Source organism: Rhipicephalus microplus, unplaced genomic scaffold (genome assembly GCF_043290135.1).
Source record: "Rhipicephalus microplus isolate Deutch F79 unplaced genomic scaffold, USDA_Rmic scaffold_264, whole genome shotgun sequence".
NCBI lineage: Eukaryota > Metazoa > Arthropoda > Arachnida > Ixodida > Ixodidae > Rhipicephalus > Rhipicephalus microplus.
The window spans coordinates 100,001-115,000 of record NW_027464835.1 but is presented as its reverse complement, the minus strand read 5'-3'; the positions used below and the strand labels follow the sequence as shown (position 1 = coordinate 115,000).

Genomic DNA, 15,000 nt, shown 5'->3' with positions numbered 1-15,000 from the left:
CGCAGTTTTCGCGCCGCCCCGGCTGACGCGGTTTCGTGCCGCCCCGGCAGACGCGGTTTTCGCGCCGCCCCGGCTGACGCGGTTTTTGCGTCGCCCCGGCTGACACGGTTCGGACTTTGCACTTTTCGGCTGTGCCTGGCTGGCGGCCCACTCACTCGATCGCCATGTCTGTTTGCCACAGTTTTCCCGGTGGTGCCGCACCCGGGCTCGCCCCGGCTGACGCAGTTTTCGCGCCGCCCCGGCTGACGCGGTTTCGTGCCGCCCCGGCAGACGCGGTTTTCGCGCCGCCCCGGCTGACGCGGTTTCGTGCCGCCCCGGCAGACGCAGTTCGGACTTAGCACTTTTCGGCTGTGCCTGGCTGGCGGCCCACTCACTCGATCGCCATGTCTGTTTGCCACAGTTTTCCCGGTGGTGCCGCACCCGGGCTCGCCCCGGCTGACGCAGTTTTCGCGCCGCCCCGGCTGACGCGGTTTCGTGCCGCCCCGGCAGACGCGGTTTTCGCGCCGCCCCGGCTGACGCGGTTTCGTGCCGCCCCGGCAGACGCAGTTCGGACTTAGCACTTTTCGGCTGTGCCTGGCTGGCGGCCCACTCACTCAATCGCCATGTCTGTTTGCCACAGTTTTCCCGGTGGTGCCGCACCCGGGCTCGCCCCGGCTGACGCAGTTTTCGCGCCGCCCCGGCTGACGCGGTTTCGTGCCGCCCCGGCAGACGCGGTTTTCGCGCCGCCCCGGCTGACGCGGTTTCGTGCCGCCCCGGCAGACGCAGTTCGGACTTAGCACTTTTCGGCTGTGCCTGGCTGGCGGCCCACTCACTCGATCGCCATGTCTGTTTGCCACAGTTTTCCCGGTGGTGCCGCACCCGGGCTCGCCCCGGCAGACGCGTTTTTTTTTTTCTTTCGCCCCGGCTGACGCAGTTTTCGCGCCGCCCCGGCTGACGCGGTTTCGTGCCGCCCCGGCAGACGCGGTTTTTTGCGCCGCCCCGGCTGACGCGGTTTTTGCCGCCCCGGCTGACGCAGTTCGGACTTAGCACTTTTCGGCTGTGCCTGGCTGGCGGCCCACTCACTCGATCGCCATGTCTGTTTGCCACAGTTTTCCCGGTGGTGCCGCACCCGGGCTCGCCCCGGCTGACGCAGTTTTCGCGCCGCCCCGGCTGACGCGGTTTCGTGCCGCCCCGGCAGACGCGGTTTTCGCGCCGCCCCGGCTGACGCGGTTTCGTGCCGCCCCGGCAGACGCAGTTCGGACTTAGCACTTTTCGGCTGTGCCTGGCTGGCGGCCCACTCACTCGATCGCCATGTCTGTTTGCCACAGTTTTCCCGGTGGTGCCGCACCCGGGCTCGCCCCGGCTGACGCAGTTTTCGCGCCGCCCCGGCTGACGCGGTTTCGTGCCGCCCCGGCAGACGCGGTTTTCGCGCCGCCCCGGCTGACGCGGTTTCGTGCCGCCCCGGCAGACGCAGTTCGGACTTAGCACTTTTCGGCTGTGCCTGGCTGGCGGCCCACTCACTCGATCGCCATGTCTGTTTGCCACAGTTTTCCCGGTGGTGCCGCACCCGGGCTCGCCCCGGCAGACGCGTTTTTTTTTTTCTTTCGCCCCGGCTGACGCAGTTTTCGCGCCGCCCCGGCTGACGCGGTTTCGTGCCGCCCCGGCAGACGCGGTTTTTTTGCGCCGCCCCGGCTGACGCGGTTTTTGCCGCCCCGGCTGACGCAGTTCGGACTTGGCACTTTTTGGCTGAGCCTGGCTGGTGGCCCACTCACTCGATCGCCATGTCTGTTAGCCACAGTTTTCCCGGTGGTGCCGCACCCGGGCTCGCCCCGGCTGACGCAGTTTTCGCGCCGCCCCGGCAGACGCGGTTTTCGCGCCGCCCCGGCTGACGCGGTTTTTGCCGCCCCGGCTGACGCAGTTCGGACTTGGCACTTTTTGGGCTGAGCCTGGCTGGCGGCCCACTCACTCGATCGCCATGTCTGTTTGCCACAGTCTTCCCGGTGGTGCCGCACCCGGGCTCGCCCCGGCAGACGCGTTTTTTTTTTCTTTCGCCCCGGCAGACGTGGTTCCCCCCCCCCTTTTCGCTCGCCCCGGCTGACGAGGTTTTCGCGCCGCCCCGGCTGACGCAGTTTTCGCGCCGCCCCGGCTGACGCGGTTTCGTGCCGCCCCGGCTGACGCGGTTTTCGCGCCGCCCCGGCTGACGCGGTTTTTGCGTCGCCCCGGCTGACACGGTTCGGACTTTGCACTTTTCGGCTGTGCCTGGCTGGCGGCCCACTCACTCGATCGCCATGTCTGTTTGCCACAGTTTTCCCGGTGGTGCCGCACCCGGGCTCGCCCCGGCTGACGCAGTTTTCGCGCCGCCCCGGCAGACGCGGTTTTCGCGCCGCCCCGGCTGACGCGGTTTCGTGCCGCCCCGGCAGACGCAGTTCGGACTTAGCACTTTTCGGCTGTGCCTGGCTGGCGGCCCACTCACTCGATCGCCATGTCTGTTTGCCACAGTTTTCCCGGTGGTGCCGCACCCGGGCTCGCCCCGGCTGACGCAGTTTTCGCGCCGCCCCGGCTGACGCGGTTTCGTGCCGCCCCGGCAGACGCGGTTTTCGCGCCGCCCCGGCTGACGCGGTTTCGTGCCGCCCCGGCAGACGCAGTTCGGACTTAGCACTTTTCGGCTGTGCCTGGCTGGCGGCCCACTCACTCGATCGCCATGTCTGTTTGCCACAGTTTTCCCGGTGGTGCCGCACCCGGGCTCGCCCCGGCAGACGCGTTTTTTTTTTTTCTTTCGCCCCGGCTGACGCAGTTTTCGCGCCGCCCCGGCTGACGCGGTTTCGTGCCGCCCCGGCAGACGCGGTTTTTTGCGCCGCCCCGGCTGACGCGGTTTTTGCCGCCCCGGCTGACGCAGTTCGGACTTAGCACTTTTCGGCTGTGCCTGGCTGGCGGCCCACTCACTCGATCGCCATGTCTGTTTGCCACAGTTTTCCCGGTGGTGCCGCACCCGGGCTCGCCCCGGCTGACGCAGTTTTCGCGCCGCCCCGGCTGACGCGGTTTCGTGCCGCCCCGGCAGACGCGGTTTTCGCGCCGCCCCGGCTGACGCGGTTTCGTGCCGCCCCGGCAGACGCAGTTCGGACTTAGCACTTTTCGGCTGTGCCTGGCTGGCGGCCCACTCACTCGATCGCCATGTCTGTTTGCCACAGTTTTCCCGGTGGTGCCGCACCCGGGCTCGCCCCGGCTGACGCAGTTTTCGCGCCGCCCCGGCTGACGCGGTTTCGTGCCGCCCCGGCAGACGCGGTTTTCGCGCCGCCCCGGCTGACGCGGTTTCGTGCCGCCCCGGCAAACGCAGTTCGGACTTAGCACTTTTCGGCTGTGCCTGGCTGGCGGCCCACTCACTCGATCGCCATGTCTGTTTGCCACAGTTTTCCCGGTGGTGCCGCACCCGGGCTCGCCCCGGCAGACGCGTTTTTTTTTTTCTTTCGCCCCGGCTGACGCAGTTTTCGCGCCGCCCCGGCTGACGCGGTTTCGTGCCGCCCCGGCAGACGCGGTTTTTTTGCGCCGCCCCGGCTGACGCGGTTTTTGCCGCCCCGGCTGACGCAGTTCGGACTTGGCACTTTTTGGCTGAGCCTGGCTGGTGGCCCACTCACTCGATCGCCATGTCTGTTAGCCACAGTTTTCCCGGTGGTGCCGCACCCGGGCTCGCCCCGGCTGACGCAGTTTTCGCGCCGCCCCGGCAGACGCGGTTTTCGCGCCGCCCCGGCTGACGCGGTTTTTGCCGCCCCGGCTGACGCAGTTCGGACTTGGCACTTTTTGGGCTGAGCCTGGCTGGCGGCCCACTCACTCGATCGCCATGTCTGTTTGCCACAGTCTTCCCGGTGGTGCCGCACCCGGGCTCGCCCCGGCAGACGCGTTTTTTTTTCTTTCGCCCCGGCAGACGTGGTTCCCCCCCCCCCTTTTCGCTCGCCCCGGCTGACGAGGTTTTCGCGCCGCCCCGGCTGACGCAGTTTTCGCGCCGCCCCGGCTGACGCGGTTTCGTGCCGCCCCGGCTGACGCGGTTTTCGCGCCGCCCCGGCTGACGCGGTTTTTGCGTCGCCCCGGCTGACACGGTTCGGACTTTGCACTTTTCGGCTGTGCCTGGCTGGCGGCCCACTCACTCGATCGCCATGTCTGTTTGCCACAGTTTTCCCGGTGGTGCCGCACCCGGGCTTGCCCCGGCAGACGCGTTTTTTTTTTTTCTTTTCGCCCCGGCTGACGCAGTTTTCGCCCCGCCCCGGCTGACGCGGTTTCGTGCCGCCCCGGCAGACGCGGTTTTTTGCGCCGCCCCGGCTGACGCGGTTTTTGCCGCCCCGGCTGACGCAGTTCGGACTTTGCACTTTTTGGCTGAGCCTGGCTGGCGGCCCACTCACTCGATCGCCATGTCTGTTTGCCACAGTTTTCCCGGTGGTGCCGCACCCGGGCTCGCCCCGGCAGACGCGTTTTTTTTTTTCCTTCGCCCCGGCAGACGTGGTTCCCCCCCCCCCCCCTCCGTCTTTCTTTTTGTTTTTTTTTTTCGCCGCGGCTGAAGTGGATTTTTCGGTGCCTCGACGCCCCGGTAGTCGCGGTTTTTCCGTTTCCGCACGGCCCCGGCTGACGCTGCTCGGTCACAGTCGCCTTTTGTGAGGATTGCAGACTTCTTGAGCGCGGGTGTTTTTTTTTTGTTGTTGTTGTTGTTTTATTACGCATTCGCTCCAGCAGACGCTGTTTAGACTTTTTGTTTCCTCTTTTATCCTGCGACGAGGTGACGAGGTTTATTCGGTGCCCCGCCGCCCCGGCTGAAGTGATTTTTCCTGTCCCGTGCCGCCCCGGCTGACGCGGTTGGGACTTCGCGTTTGTTCGGCCGCCACGGGTTTTGGCGCACTCGCTCGGTTGCTTGTTGTTGCCACTTGTTGCGAACCCAGGTTTCTTGAGCGAGCGCGGGCGTTTTTTCTTCCTTTCTTTCTTTGTTCTATGTGTTAGCGAATCGGCCTTTAATATCACACGAGGACTCACAACCAACAATTTTCAGTTTGAAGTGTAAAAAATCTGCAGGTGTTGACGTAACTGACTTGCCCCGTACCCTTGAGTACATCCATGAAGTTCTCGTAGTACTACTAAATCGCATTATTCCAAGTGGAGAAATTCCCATAAACTTGCAAACCTCTACACGAAAATCGGTGCGCGTGATAAAGTTGAAAATTATCGTCCGATATCAAATGTGCCTTCTATAACACAAATTCTAGGAAAAAAAAAAAAAACACTTGTTCGCCGTTTTCTGCGCCGTGACTGGCAGCACTCCGGCGAAGCGAAACGGGGTCGATTCGAGCACGATATCGGCGTCTTTCGACGTGCTCGCCGGCGACCGTCGCACGAGTACGTCGCACGAGCGCGTCTGCCGGGGCGCCGTTTGCGAAGCCGACGCAAAAGTGGGAACCGCCGCTCGGATGATCGCCGCTTTCGGCAGAGTGAGTGTTGGCACTCCGGGGAAGCGAAACAGCGTGAATGCGCCCACGAAATCGGCGTATTTTGAAGTGCCCGCCGGCGACCGTCGCACGAGTACGGTAAACCGCGTCAGCCGGGGCGTAGTTCGGGACGCCGACGAAAAAGTGGGAAGCGCAACTCGGATCTTCGCCGTTTTTGCAGGAGTGAGTGGCGGCCCTCCTGCGAGACCAAGAAGCATCGATTCGTGCACGAATTCGGCGCCTTTCGACGTGATCGCCGGCGACCGTCGCTCGAGTAGGGCAAACCGCGTCTGCCGGGGCGGGCTTCGGGACGCCGATGCGAAAGTGGGAAACGCTGCTCGGATGTTCGCCGTTTTTGGCCGAGTGAGTGCTGGCACTCGGGCGAAGCCAAACGGGGCCGATTACGGCACGATATCGGCGTCTTTCGACGTGCCCGGCGGCGACCGTCGCACGAGTACGGTAAACCGCGTCAGCCCGGGCGGAGTTCGGGACGCCGATGCGAAAGTGGAGAACGCCGCTCGGATCTTCGCCGTTTTTGGAGGAGTGAGTGGCGGCACTCCGGAGAAGCCAAGGAGCGCCAATTAGCGCACGATATCGGCGTCTTTCGACGCGCTCGCCGGCGACCGTCGAACGAGTAGGGCAAACCGCGTCTGCCGGGGCGGGGTTTACGACGCCGACGCAAAAGTGGGAACCGCCGCTCGGATGTTGGCCGTTTTTGGCAGAGTGAGTGCTGGCACACCGGCGACGCGAAAGAGCGCGAAAGCGCCCACGAAAGTGGCGTATTTGGACGTGCTTGACGGCGACCGCTGCAGGAGTACGAAAAACCACGTCAGCCGGGGCGAGCGACCCACGGCGGTCTGGGTGCTTATCGCTGCTATTATAGGGGCACCCCGGCAGACGCAGAAAAAAAAAATTTTTTTTCGACCTTCTTTTTTGCTGGTCGAGCTCGGGTAACCCAGGTCGCAATGGGAGCCGCGCACGAAAGCGGCGTCGCGAGACGCGTTCGCGGTCGCTAGTCGCACGAGCTCGGCAACCGCGTCAGCCGGCGCGGAGTTCGGGATGCCGACGGCTAAGTGGGTACCGCTGCTCGGATGTTCGCCGTTTTTGGCCGAGTGAGTGCTGGCACTCCGGCGAAGCGAAACGGGGCCGATTCGGGCACGATATCGGCGTATTTCGACGTGCTCGCCGGCGACCGTCGCACGAGTACGGCAAAGCGCGTCTGCCGGGGCGAGGTTTGCGATGCCGACGAAAAAGTGGGAAGCGCCGCTCGGATCTTCGCCGTTTTTGCAGGAGTGAGTGGCGGCCCTCCTGCGAGACCAAGAAGCATCGACTCGCGCACGATATCGGTGTCTTTCGACGTGCCCGCCGGCCACCGCCGCACGAGTACGGCAAACCGCGTATGCCGGGGCGGGGTTGGCGACGCCGACGCAAAAGTGGGAACCGCCACTAGGATGTTCGCCGTTTTTGGCAGAGTGAGTGCTGGCACACCGGCGACGCGAAAGAGCGCGAAAGCGCCCACGAAAGTGGCGTATTTGGACGTGCTTGACGGCGACCGCTGCAGGAGTACGAAAAACCACGTCAGCCGGGGCGAGCGACCCACGGCGGTCTGGGTGCTTATCGCTGCTATTATAGGGGCACCCCGGCAGACGCAGAAAAAAAAAATTTTTTTTCGACCTTCTTTTTTGCTGGTCGAGCTCGGGTAACCCAGGTCGCAATGGGAGCCGCGCACGAAAGCGGCGTCGCGAGACGCGTTCGCGGTCGCTAGTCGCACGAGCTCGGCAACCGCGTCAGCCGGCGCGGAGTTCGGGATGCCGACGGCTAAGTGGGTACCGCTGCTCGGATGTTCGCCGTTTTTGGCCGAGTGAGTGCTGGCACTCCGGCGAAGCGAAACGGGGCCGATTCGGGCACGATATCGGCGTATTTCGACGTGCTCGCCGGCGACCGTCGCACGAGTACGGCAAAGCGCGTCTGCCGGGGCGAGGTTTGCGATGCCGACGAAAAAGTGGGAAGCGCCGCTCGGATCTTCGCCGTTTTTGCAGGAGTGAGTGGCGGCCCTCCTGCGAGACCAAGAAGCATCGACTCGCGCACGATATCGGTGTCTTTCGACGTGCCCGCCGGCCACCGCCGCACGAGTACGGCAAACCGCGTATGCCGGGGCGGGGTTGGCGACGCCGACGCAAAAGTGGGAACCGCCACTAGGATGTTCGCCGTTTTTGGCAGAGTGAGTGCTGGCACTCCGGCGAAGCGAAAGAGCGCGAATGCGCCCACGAAAGTGGCGTGTTTGGACGTGCTTGACGACGACCACCGCAGGAAAACGAAAAACCACGTCAGCCGGGGCGAGCGACCCATGGCGGTCTGGGTGCTTATCGCTGCTATTATAGGGGCACCCCGGCAGACGCAAAAAAAAAAAAAATTTTTTTTCGACATTCTTTCTTGCTCGTCGACCTCGGGTGACCCAGGTCGCAGTGGGAGCCGCGCACGAAAGCGGCGTCGCGAGACGGCTTCGCGGTCGCTAGTCGCACGAGCTCGGCAACCGCGTCTGCCGGGGCGGAGTTCGGGACGCCGACGGCTAAGTGGGAACCGCCGCTCGGATGTTCGCCGTTTGTGGCCGAGTGAGTGCTGGCACTCCGGCGAAGCCAAACGGGGCCGATTCCGGCACGATATCGGCGTCTTTCTACGTGCTCGCCGGCGACCGTCGCACGAGTACGGCAAAGTGCGTCTGCCGGGGCGGGGTTTGCGACGCGTACGCAATAGTGAGAACCGTCGCTCGGATGTTCGTCGTCTTTCGCCGAGCCAGTGCTGGCACTCCGGCGAAGCCGAACGGAGCCGATTCGGGCACGATATCGGCGTCTTTCCACGTGCTCGCCGGCGACCGTCGCACGAGTACGGTAAACCGCGTCAGCCGGGGCGGAGTTCGGGACGCCGATGCGAAAGTGGGAAGCGCCGCTCGGATCTTCGCCGTTTTTGGAGGAGTCAGTGGCGGCACTCCGGTGAAGCCAAGGTGCGCCAATTCGCGCACGATATCGGCGTCTTTCGACGTGCCCGCCGGCCACCGTCGCACGAGTACGGCAAACCTCGTCTGCCGGGGCGGGGTTTGCGACGCCGACGCAAAAGTGGGAACCGCCGCTCGGATGTTCGCCGTTTTTGGCAGAGTGAGTGCTGGCACTCCGGCGAAGCGAAAGAGCGTGAATGCGCCCACGAAAGTAGCGTATTTGGACGTGCTTGACGGCGACCGCCGCAGGAGTACGAAAAACCACGTCAGCCGGGGCGAGCGACCCACGGCGGTCTGGGTGCTTATCGCTGCTATTATAGGGGCACCCCGGCAGACGCAGAAAGAAAAAAAAAAAAAATGGGGACATGGCGTGCGTCACCGTGCGGCTTCGCAGCGTTGCCGAAGTCGCCGAGCCCTTCGACTGAGCCGAACGGCGGACAGGGAACGTTGGTCGGCCGTTCTAACCTGTCGGTGCCACGCCGAGACGTCGTTAAGGAAAACCGCGTCGTGGGCCTCTACTACGCCGTCGAGTCGTTGTACGTTTGGTGTCCAGCGTGTCGGCGGCGAGTAGCGGACACGTCGTTCACGACTTCGGTCTTTCGCAGTCGACGCGAACTTGCGGAGAGTCGTGGTGCCTCACGTTTTCGGCAGAAACCGCGGCGGAATTTTCCCGTGCGTGCGCGCACGACCTCGGTGCTGTGCCGTCAGCGTAGTGTTGCACAAACTCGTGGCCTACCCAAGGTGCGGTACGTTTGCGGCCGTATCCTCGGTGGGAATTTCGTGAGTAGGGTCGCAAATTCTACGACCTCGGCGGGTTTGAGAGCGACGTAGACTTGTGGCACGCTCAACGTGCCACACGTTTCGGGGCACACCCGCGGTGAAATTTTCTCGAGTACGCTCGTATTAGTGCCCAAGGAGGTCTGGGTACTTATCGCTGCTATTATGTGGGGGTTCTCGTGAGCGGCGTACGCGAAAGCGACCGGGTGTCTGATATGCGGCGGGCTTCGGCCTCGTCAAGCGTGTCCTCGGGTCTGCTCCAGGGGAATCCACGGCAGTCGTCTGCAGCCTCATCCGCTTGATGCGTTAGGGGCTGGTTGTCGGACGGTGCCGTTTTACCACGATATCGAGGTGTGTTCCGTGTCGTCCTCGGGCGATTCAGATGCGAAAGCGCCGAAGACGCGGGCGTGACCCGTCGTCTGGCGGCTTTGCAGTCTCGGCTCCGTTGCTAGTTCCGGCCGGTCCACCGACAGTGCAGCGGGCTTGGGCAACCCGCACGGCGCGACCGAGTCGATGCAACGAAAAAGAGCGAGCATGAACGTGCTTCTTGCCGCACGGCTCCCACTCGTCTTTCGGGAAGGTTGTGCCGTAGCGAGCTCGAACGCCGTCATCTCGGAGTGCAAAATAAGCGTGTTGGGGCGCCTGAAGGTGGCCTCCGCCGCACACAGACTGCGTCCGGCCCGCCGAAGGCGAGGACGGACGCGCAGTCGAACGATTACCTGGTTGATCCTGCCAGTAATCATATGCTTGTCTCAAAGATTAAGCCATGCATGTCTAAGTACATGCCGAAATAAGGCGAAACCGCGAATGGCTCATTAAATCAGTTATGGTTCCTTAGATCGTTTCTTCCTACTTGGATAACTGTGGCAATTCTAGAGCTAATACATGCAGTGAGCCTGGAGCCCTTTGGGTAACGGGTGCTTTTATTAGACCAAGATCGATCGGGTTTCGGCCCGTATTGTGTGGTGACTCTGGATAACTTTGTGCTGATCGCATGGCCACGAGCCGGCGACGTTTCTTTCAAGTGTCTGCCTTATCAACTTTCGATGGTAGGTTACTTGCTTACCATGGTTGTTACGGGTAACGGAGAATCAGGGTTCGATTCCGGAGAGGGAGCCTGAGAAACGGCTACCACATCCAAGGAAGGCAGCAGGCGCGCAAATTACCCACTCCCGGCACGGGGAGGTAGTGACGAAAAATAACAATACGGGACTCTTTTGAGGCCCCGTAATTGAAATGAGTACACTCTAAATCCTTTAACGAGGATCAATTGGAGGGCAAGTCTGGTGCCAGCAGCCGCGGTAATTCCAGCTCCAATAGCGTATACTAAAGCTGCTGCGGTTAAAAAGCTCGTAGTTGGATCTCAGTTCCAGACGAGTAGTGCATCTACCCGATGCGACGGCTCGGACTGAACATCATGCCGGTTCTTTCTTGGTGCACTTCATTGTGTGCCTCGAGATGGCCGGTGCTTTTACTTTGAAAAAATTAGAGTGCTCAACGCAGGCGAGTCGCCTGAATAAACTTGCATGGAATAATAGAACAAGACCTCGTTTCTGTTCTGTTGGTTTTTGGAATACGAGGTAATGATTAAGAGGGACGGACGGGGGCATTCGTATTGCGGCGCTAGAGGTGAAATTCTTGGACCGTCGCAAGACGAACTACTGCGAAAGCATTTGCCAAGAATGTTTTCATTGATCAAGAACGAAAGTCAGAGGTTCGAAGGCGATCAGATACCGCCCTAGTTCTGACCATAAACGATGCCAACCAGCGATCCGCCTGAGTTACTCAAATGACTCGGCGGGCAGCTTCCGGGAAACCAAAGTATTTGGGTTCCGGGGGAAGTATGGTTGCAAAGCTGAAACTTAAAGGAATTGACGGAAGGGCACCACCAGGAGTGGAGCCTGCGGCTTAATTTGACTCAACACGGGAAAACTTACCCGGCCCGGACACTGGGAGGATTGACAGATTGAGAGCTCTTTCTTGATTCGGTGGATGGTGGTGCATGGCCGTTCTTAGTTGGTGGAGCGATTTGTCTGGTTAATTCCGATAACGAACGAGACTCTAGCCTATTAAATAGGTGCGGGGTTCCCAGCACCTTACAACCTTCTTAGAGGGACAAGCGGCTCCTAGCCGCACGAAACAGAGCAATAACAGGTCTGTGATGCCCTTAGATGTCCGGGGCCGCACGCGCGCTACACTGAAGGAAGCAGCGTGTCTTTATCCCTGTCTGAAAAGACTGGGTAACCCGTGGAACTTCTTTCGTGATTGGGATAGGGGCTTGCAATTGTTCCCCTTGAACGAGGAATTCCCAGTAAGCGCGAGTCATAAGCTCGCGTTGATTACGTCCCTGCCCTTTGTACACACCGCCCGTCGCTACTACCGATTGAATGATTTAGTGAGGTCTTCGGACCGATGTCCGGCGCGGCCTTTCGGTTGCGCCGGTCTGTTGGAAAGATGACCAAACTTGATCATTTAGAGGAAGTAAAAGTCGTAACAAGGTTTCCGTAGGTGAACCTGCGGAAGGATCATTAACGGATTGTGAAGGGTGAGCGCCTCAGCTGCGTCTGCGCCCGACACTTTCTGCCGCTGACCCCGTTTGGACGCGGGGTCGGCTTTTCCCCACGGGGCTGCCTGAATGTGGAGCGGCACCCCGTGACAAATTGTTGCGCCCAGCGGACGCCAACACCGCGACCTTGGACGGTCGGCCAGGTGGCGGACGCGGGTACAAACGGCGCAACGCACTCATAGGTCGGCTTTCGACCCGCCACTGCACCGTGGCTCGAAGCGCTCGAAATGCGCGACCCGACCGCTGCGGGACCGCCTAGTACTGTAAACAGGAGCGGCGGAGCGCGAACGGCGAGTCGTGGTTACGTCGGTAGAAGGCGAGGCTGCGCGTTCCCGAAACGCCAGCCGAGTGCCCTCCCGACCGTTCGAGCGTGCAAGAACGAGACCCGACAATCGCGCGGCGACTGCCAAGTACGAGAGGAACGGCACAAGCGTCGGCGGTCGGTCAAGGAACTGGCGATGTGACGGGTCCGCTGTGCACCAGTGCATACCGTCCCGCCGTCCGCGGCAAGCGCCTCCGCGTCCTCGGGTGACGGAGGCTGCCGGTCGGTTCTTGCAGGCGAGGGATCTCGCTGGCACCGGTTCGCGTTGACGCGCGGCCGGTCATGGCACGGCGATGCGACGGCCGAGGTGCGCAGTACTCGATGGAGGAACCGCACGCTCCGATGACCGTCCCGCCCTCCGCGGCGTATGCGTACCGACCGTAATGGTTGCAGCAGCGCCGGCCGGCTTTTGAATTCGCCACACGAAACACGGTGCGAGATCGCGGTTAGGGGAGCGTCGACGTTGCCAGGCGTTTTGCTTGCTGCCGAGGGAAAGGCGGCACGGCCACGTCGCGCTCGTCGCGATTAGCGGGTCTGCGCGCTTTGGGAAGGTGCTGCAACGACTTGCCGAAAGAGGAAGCACGGAAGAACGAGGGACTTGGACGTCCCGACAATTGAACGCACTTGCGGCCAGGCCCTTGCTGGCTTCGTTCTTCCGCCTCGAGTAGGCTCGTACGCGGCTCCGGCGCCGAAAGTGGTCCTTGGCACCGACTTCGGTGGACGTGGGAAGTGCCGCGCAAGTACGGCGCGCCTGGCTCCACCTGTTGGCTAAAGTAGGCAGCCGGATCGGCATTTTGGTGTGCGGTGGCAAACCGTGGATGCGAAAAAAGCTTGTGCGATTTCGTGGAACAAAAAGCGGGGGTCCCCCTTTTTATGCGGAGGAGACCGACCCGCCTGCCGTGGTGAACCGCGACGCCACGGTAAAAACGGGAGAGGCTTGTCGATGGGACCGTGCATCCCGCGCTCCACGGAGGCCGGGAGGCGGCCGCCCGAGGAAATGTGTAGCCGTCGAGGCCCGCATCTGCGTGCACTCTTATCCAAATGGGTGTACCGCAGGCATTTTCTGGTTAGGCGGGCCAATGAGAGCGAGCACACAACGATACCTACGGGTCCGGCTTGGAGAACCGGCTTCGACGCCTCCCGAGTATTTATAGAGGGGTGGACCACGAAAGCACTCGCAAGTAGCGAAAGCGAAACGCCGTCCGAAACACACCGTTTGCTCGATTTGCGGCAGCCGAAAAAGGCGCGGCAGAGTTTTGGAGTCCAAGCGTGCGCTGAAAAGCGCCCTTCTTGGCCACTGTTTGGCCGAGTGCCAGAAACGTTTGGTTTTGACTGTACGGAATTGAACAAACACTTTTTCACGACTCTAAGCGGTGGATCACTCGGTTCTCGGGTCGATGAAGAACGCAGCCAGCTGCGAGACTTGGTGTGAATTGCAGGACACACTGAGCACTGATTCTTTGAACGCACATTGCGGCCTTGGGTCTTCCCTTGGCTTCGTCTGTCTGAGGGTCGGATCACATATCAAGAGAGCCTTCGGCGCACAAGGGAACGTGAGCCGTCGACTCGTTTTGACCGCGTCGGCAACACGGACAGCACGCTGAACACCTCACAGCGAGCGCCAACAGCGGCCACTCAAGGGCGAGACGGTGGCGACCGTCGTGCCAGAGCCCAACCGAAACGGGGGCGACCGACTGCATTGAGGATGTGGCACCTCGTTGAGACCGCCGCAGGACTTCGAGTCGGAAGGAAGCCTGCAGGGAAAGTGCGGTCGAGGTTGCGTACTCCTCTCTGCGACCGGGCGCGCAAGAGCTGCGAGAGCCACGGACGCGCAACTTTAACGCACGGTAAACACGAGGAGCGAAAGCCGGCCAGCAAAGCTTCTCCAGCCGTGCGCAAAGTGCGCGAGATCGCAGCCTTGCGTTGCGCTTGTTGCCCTCGAAGTAAGCAGGGTGTCCCGTAGACCGGGCGCTCGAACACGCTGCGGGGCCGTGCCTCCTCCAGGCTTTGCCGCGCGAACAGGGAACGTTCGCGCGCAAAGCGCAGGGAGGTGAGGAGGCTGCGCCCGACGTTTGCGGTTCGCTGCGTACGCGGTTGATGCGGAGAGCACGGCGCGACGACTTGCCGCGAAGCGGAAAAAGTCTCCCGCACGAGTTGGCGAAACGTTGGCGAAGCTTAAGGCGTTCTCGTCGTAGTCCGCCGTCGGTCTAAGTGCTTCGCAGTTCCCGTCCCGTTCAAAAAACTGGGCCACTCCAGTTGGGGCGGGGGCGACGCTACACGAGACGATGCCTCTCGCCAGGCTGCGTGGCTGCCCTTGCGGCGGCGGCGACTGGCCTCGGCGGTGTTTGGGCTTTCGACACGGTCGTTTATCACGCAACTGCTCGGACGACGCACGCGCGCAGCGGAATGCCGCTTGCCAGCCTTGTGAAGATGTGACCCTGTACAGGGTTGCGGGCGCACTTGGTAGGGCGTCGTACTCGGTTCGCGATGGGTTTACGAACGTGTCCCGTCACTTCCACGTCACACCGGTTGTGCGCCGCACGCGTGCAGCGGGGAAGCCGATTGCCAGCCTTGTGAAGAAGTGGCCCTGTACAGGGTTGCGGGCGCACTTGGTAGGGCGAGCGCACGCGGTCGTGCAGGAAGTTGATGGAAGCGAATGTATCCGCTGTCGACCTCAGATCAGGCGAGACAACCCGCTGAATTTAAGCATATCACTAAGCGGAGGAAAAGAAACCAACAGGGATTCCCCGAGTAGCTGCGAGCGAAACGGGACCGAGCCCAGCACCGAATCCCCCGTCCTTGCAGGCGGTCGGGAAATGTGGTGTATGGGAGGCGACGTTCTCGGGTGTTTGCGACGGTGCAAGTCCCCCTGACAGGGGCTTGTCCCAGAGTGGGTGCCAGG

At 62.1% G+C, this 15,000-nt stretch overlaps 3 non-coding genes across 3 annotated transcripts in view; all 3 read left to right on the top strand.

The window, feature by feature from the left end:
- Window positions 1-9,926: 9,926 nt before the first annotated feature.
- On the top strand, window positions 9,927-11,741 carry LOC142792929 (small subunit ribosomal RNA). The gene has a single exon (XR_012891309.1). It is a non-coding gene; the product is annotated as a small subunit ribosomal RNA (ribosomal RNA).
- A 1,719-nt stretch (window positions 11,742-13,460) lies between these two features.
- Window positions 13,461-13,613, top strand: LOC142792922 (5.8S ribosomal RNA). The gene has a single exon (XR_012891303.1). It is a non-coding gene; the product is annotated as a 5.8S ribosomal RNA (ribosomal RNA).
- Window positions 13,614-14,767: 1,154 nt separating this feature from the next.
- Window positions 14,768-15,000, top strand: part of LOC142792947 (large subunit ribosomal RNA) — a 4,028-nt gene continuing 3,795 nt past the window's right edge. Inside the window, exon 1 of the ribosomal RNA XR_012891326.1 lies at window positions 14,768-15,000. This exon is cut by the window's right edge and continues 3,795 nt beyond it. This is a non-coding gene — a ribosomal RNA (large subunit ribosomal RNA).